Source organism: Papaver somniferum, chromosome 2, assembly GCF_003573695.1.
Source record: "Papaver somniferum cultivar HN1 chromosome 2, ASM357369v1, whole genome shotgun sequence".
NCBI classification, from domain to species: Eukaryota; Viridiplantae; Streptophyta; class Magnoliopsida; order Ranunculales; family Papaveraceae; genus Papaver; species Papaver somniferum.
In genome coordinates, this window is record NC_039359.1 from 42731009 (window position 1) to 42737008 (window position 6000).

Here is a 6000-nt window from a genome sequence, read left to right on the forward strand (position 1 = left end):
AACCGTGGGCATTAAATTAATATTAAAAAAAACATGGGCATTTTATTAAATATATTTACTCACATGGGCATTTTATTAAAAACCCCTAAAACTTATCCTCTTAAAAGTAAACTATTTTAATAATCTATTACACGTAACTTTTGTTTTTTAAAAAACAATAACTTTCTTTCTCAATCACTCCACCACCGCCTCCAACTCACCGACGGCAATTCACCAACACCACCACTCCATAACCATCACCACCACCACCACCACCATTTTAAAACCATCACCAACATTTCACCATCACAACTCCACCACAACTCATCGTCACCACCGCCACCGCAATTGCGACCACCATCTCCTCTAAATCCACCACCGTTGCCACCAAGTTGATAACAAAATTGAAAATTTAGAAATAAATTAGGTCCGGATTTTTGTACCAACAACCGAAGTTGATCCGGATTTTCGTATCAACAACCGAAGTTGACACCAAATTTTGGTGTCAACAACCGAAGTTGATATAATATCTGGTGTCAACAACCCAAATCTTTACAAAAATTGAAAACTCGGAAATTAGTTAGGTCAAGATTACGTGTCAACAACCCAAATTGACACAAAAATCTGGTATCAACAACAAAAGTTGATCCCAAATCTGGTGGCACCACCACCTCCATCGCCGGCATCACCACCACCACCGCTTCCAGCATGTGAGATAATAAATGAAATGGTTTTTATCTAAATTTTTATTAATATTGAAAGGGTATTTATATGATTTAAAATTAAATGGATTATATTTTAGAAGATGAGGGGTATAATTATTGATGGATAAGGGTATTTGTGAAATTCATGAAAAGGAGGAGTATTTATACAATTTCCACAAAAATGAAGCCTATTATTGGGGCGTCACATTCCAATAGAGGGGCTTCACTTGGATTTCTAGTGACCAAAAAACTGGTTATGGGGTATCCTTGATTTAATACCAAATGTCTAAAATAACCTTTAACTAAAATCAAAAACCTAAAAACTAAAACTAAAATCAAAACCTAATTCTCATTCAAAGATTTGCTCCTCCTCCTCCTCCTCCTCGTCGTCTTCTTCTTCTTCTTAACTTCCTCCCCTTCATCAACCATAAATCATTCCCTCTTTTTTTTACCAATCAAAATCATTTCACCGTCTTCGATCAATCGATGGTTCGAAAAACTTATAATCGTCGATTGAATTCTCTGTTAAAGGTGCGGAAGAAGCATATTGATAGAAGCAATGGTAATCAACAAACCAATTACATCTCAAATGATTAGATTGATTGAAACAGTAGAAAAAAAATAGGTTTCAGAACCAGTTATGGTTGGGTTTTCCTAAAAAAAAAAACCAATCGTAACTGTTTTACAGTTGGGTTCAACCAAAAAAACCTAGCCGTAACTGATTTACAGATAGGTTCGATCACGAAAAACCCAGCCATAACTGTTTTACAGTTGGGTTCGACAAAAAAAAAACTCAGCCGTAACTGATTTACAATTGGGTTTCGAACAAAAAAAACCCTCCGTAACTGATTTTTATAGTTGGGTTTGGACCCAAAAAAACCAGCCGTAACTGGTTTAAAGTTGGGTTTTCTAATTTTACCTAGTTACGGTTAGGAGTTTATCATCACCTAACCGTAAATTTGTCTTACGGTTGGCTACGAAGGAAAAGCCCAACCGTAAACCGCTCTTAAAGTTAAAAAATTTCATTTTTTTTACTTACTTTCATCAATTTTGAAAAATAAAAAGAACATTGTTTGGGTGATTTAAAATCTAAGGGTTTAGTTAGAAAAGAAATCTCCAAAGTTTCTCATTTTTTTCAACTTTTTCTTCCCAACAAAATCACTTAATACGATTTTCTATCACTAATTATATAAAAAATCTTATCAATCTAATTATTAGTTAATTAGATTATTAGTACTAACCACATAAGGGTTGTTTAGTCATTATAAAAATTATTTTAGATAGGCTGTTTTTGAAATTACTTATGGTGACCCGTTTTTGTCTTATTAGGTGAAGCCCCTCTATTGGAAAGTGACGCCCCAATAATAGGCTTCTAAAAAGTTAAACAAACTATGACGGTATTGACCCCTAGTTAGCAATTCGGGATACGGAGGGGAGTTCGGGAGGACATACATATGGGAATTATGCGGATTCGGGTAGTCAAAAATCCGATCAACGGTTCGTTGTTCGGCAGTAGTTCTGAACGGCATAAGTACGCGTATGATTCGTTCTTAGATAGGAATTCCGTTTAAGAAATTCGGCATACGTTAAATAATAAAAATATAGAATTTCAGGTGGGGTGTAATGGATTTTGTAGTCTAAATGTAATATTACTACATACCTTCAAATAGTAACACCAACCTATGGTTGGTCTGGTGGTTCAGGCCCTAAGAGCAACCACAGTCACGACCAAATTTGGAGACTAAACCCAAATTTGGTCTCTGTATCAGCCGCAATGGAACGGACTAAAGCTATATTTAGTCCGGATAATTAGGGTTTGAGACCAAAAATGGTCGCCGACCCAGACTAAAATCAGTTATACTGGGACGGGCTTAATATAAGCGTATGAATTCAGACGGGGTTATAGTGAGCGCTTCACACCAGACGTAAGTATAAAGAACGCATGAAATTAGGGCGGATGTATAAAGAGCGTATGAGTGAGGCGTATTTATAACCACCGCCGGACAAAACGGAGATAATACGTACGCCCCACAGCAGGCGTAATTAGAATGTACGTCCCAGTGGGGCGCAGTTATAAAAACCGCCTGGTTCGGGCGCATGTATCGTGAGCGCCTGTGTGTAGACGTATCTTTAATGTACGCCTGGTCCGGACGCATGTATTATGCACGCCTGTGTGAGACGTATCTTTAATGTACGCCTGGTCCGACCAACACTGAATCCACCCAAAAATAACCTAATTCTTTTGGAACAAAAACCGTACCTTTAATCTTCAACCAAAATTCTACGCACCCAATTAAAGAATCTACAGACCCAATTAAAGAAATCCTGCAGCAGACACAAAATCAAAGATTAAGATTGATGGATTAAAATTTATAAAAATCACGTTTTTTAGATTACATACCTCTATTAGAAAACTTGTTTCTTTCACGGAAACATAGATTAATCTTCATAACATGAGATTGCAGCTGAATTTTTGCCCTAGAATTTTTCTTAGGTTTCGTCGTCTTTTTTGTTCTTGTTCTGTGAAAAGAGGAGGAGAAGAGGAGATAATCAGACGGACTTGCCCTTTAACGTATATTTCTAGACGCACTTTACATTGACGCCCCACCCAGACGGACATTCCATAAACGCCCCACTCAGACGGACTTTCCATAAACGCCCCACATAGACGGACCTTTCATCTCCGCCCCACTCAGACGCACCTTCTGTGTCCGTCCGATGCAGACGCAATTTATATCTCCGTATGTATCAGACGCACATACCATCTCCGTCTACTGGGACGCATTTTCCATCGCCGTCTAATGCCAGGCGTGAATTAAAACTGCGCCTCAATCAGGCGCACGTAATACATCCGTTTCACTGAGACGCATGTTAAAAAGACGCCCGCCAAGAAACGTTAGTATAAATTCCGTCTGGCTTCAAGCGGATGTATAAGTTACGCCTCACCAAATTTTGGTCGTCACCCACTGCGCTTGAACACCGAGAATACCAAACTTTTTTGGTTTTTAGTCTGGAATTTGGTATTTGGTCTGTCTCGTGACTGTGGTTGCTCTAAGTTAAGGAGTTCTAGGTCGCGGGATCAATTCCCCATTTTCCTCGGTTCTTTTTTTGAGAAAAAAATGGATTAATCGGTCAGCTGGCAGGATTCGAGGAAAAAAATGGATTAATCGATCGGCTGGCAGGCTAACTCGGATGAGATAACAAACGATTGGGACGTATCCGAATTATTCGAGATTTATTTGGTGGTCTCGATTTTTGGTCGGGACAAATTTCTCAATTTTGGCGGGATGAGATCAGGCCAAACATCCGTTCAAAAATGATTTTCTTTATCTTGAGTGAAATTGTGAGTCATATTACGTAGGGAGTTTAACTTAGTCTAGAATTTCTAATGTTTTTAGCAACTGCTTAATTTAGAAGTATAAAATGTTAACAAGAACTCTGAACACCAAGATAAAATTATCAAGGTACCTCGGTTCTGGTCGAAGCGAGACCAAAATCTAAGATTCACTATGTTAGTATTAGAGTCCTAACCTACTGTCTATTGGATAATCTATGCACTATAGCCACTAATATATTAAGATTTATTAGTTTACCATCGTAATCTAATCAATTATCATCGTTCTGAGCAAAGATTATTTATTTTTAGTTTTATTTTTCTTATTGAATTGGGGGCTTCTAGAAATAGTTGAGGGTTATCACCAATTTATACCCAGTCCAAACATAGGGGTGCCAAAAGGTAGCGAAAATACAGTTTTACTCTTTAATATATATATAATTATTAAAACTAAAATCCTATTAATCCCTAACTCATTGTCCCTTAATTCATTTTCATACAAAATCACAAATCAGAAGTCTCTCTCTTTCTCAACTCTCTTCTCCCCCTTAATGACTCCATTAAAAAAAAAAAAATCTTCACCAATTCATCGTCATAATCGACGTAATTGTTGATTCGAAAACTTTAATCGACAATTAACTTCTTTTACGAACATGGCTCATACGAAAGAGACCAATAAAAAATTGAGAACCCTAATATCGTATAGAAAATCAAAGGAAAGGTTAATGCGATAAGCAATCAAAAATTAAACCGAAAGAATTAGAAGAAGCTATGGCCCCGATTAGAAGGTAAGTGAACTAAAACCCGATTTTGTTTGGTTTTTCTGTTGTGTTTTGATTGTAAAATTGGCTTTATGACTGAAACATTGCAGTTATAGATAGAGGGTCGTCATCACGAATTTCACAAACCCTAACAATTTTTCATATGCATGTGGAGATTATGAACAATCGGCAGTGTATATGATGTAGCAGATAACGACCCTCTATCTGGTTTTTCTAAAAAACAATTATCCTAGATTAGAGTTATTATTGTATTACATAAACCGATGACGATCCTTAATCACTTTGGCTTAACGTCTCCTTTTTAAGTATTGACGACTCTATGTGAAAAACAAGCAACCTCTTTGTCCCAAAAATTGAAAGGATAGTCAACTTGAGCCACCAACAGCTATATATTTTGCCTCACATGTAGACAGGGATTGTGAATTTTGTTTCTTGCTATGCCAGGCCACAAGATTCAGTCCTACATAGTAGAAACCCCTGAAGTACTTTTTTTGTCTTCCATACATCCTGCCCAATCAACATCCGAATAGGCAGAAAGATCAGTGTTAGTATCAAAGGTGTAAGATAGACCATACCCGACCGTGTGATTAACATATCGTATGATCCTTTTTGCGGCTGCAAGATGAGATTCCTTTGGATTAGCCTGAAACCTAGCACAACAACCAACACTAAAAGCAATATCAGGTATAATAGTTGTAAGATATAAAAGGCTACCAATGGTGGATCGATATAGTTTTTGATCCACATTTACTCCTTTCTCATCTTTGTGTAGTTTACCAGTGGTGGCATTGGTGTCAGTTTTGGAGTTGACTTATCTAAACCGAACCTTGAGACAAGATCCTTGGCATATTTTTCTTGAGATAAATAAATTTCATCCTTATGTTGCTGAATTTGTAATCCCAAGAAGAACTTTAATTCACCAACATTGCTCATTTCACATTCTTTGCCAAGAGAGACTTGAAATCTTTTGCAAGTTTTTCAGAAGTTGAACCATAGATCATATCATCTACACGGGCTTGAGCAATGACAACATCTTTCCCACTCCATTTGGTAAACAAGGTTTTATCCGCTCTGCCTCTCGAAAAACCTTTCCTAAGAAGGGAAGTAGTTAGTTTTTAGAACCAGGCACGAGGTGCTTGTTTTAACCCATATAATGCATTTTTAAGCTTAAGGACATGATCTGGGAAATCAGAGTTTTCAA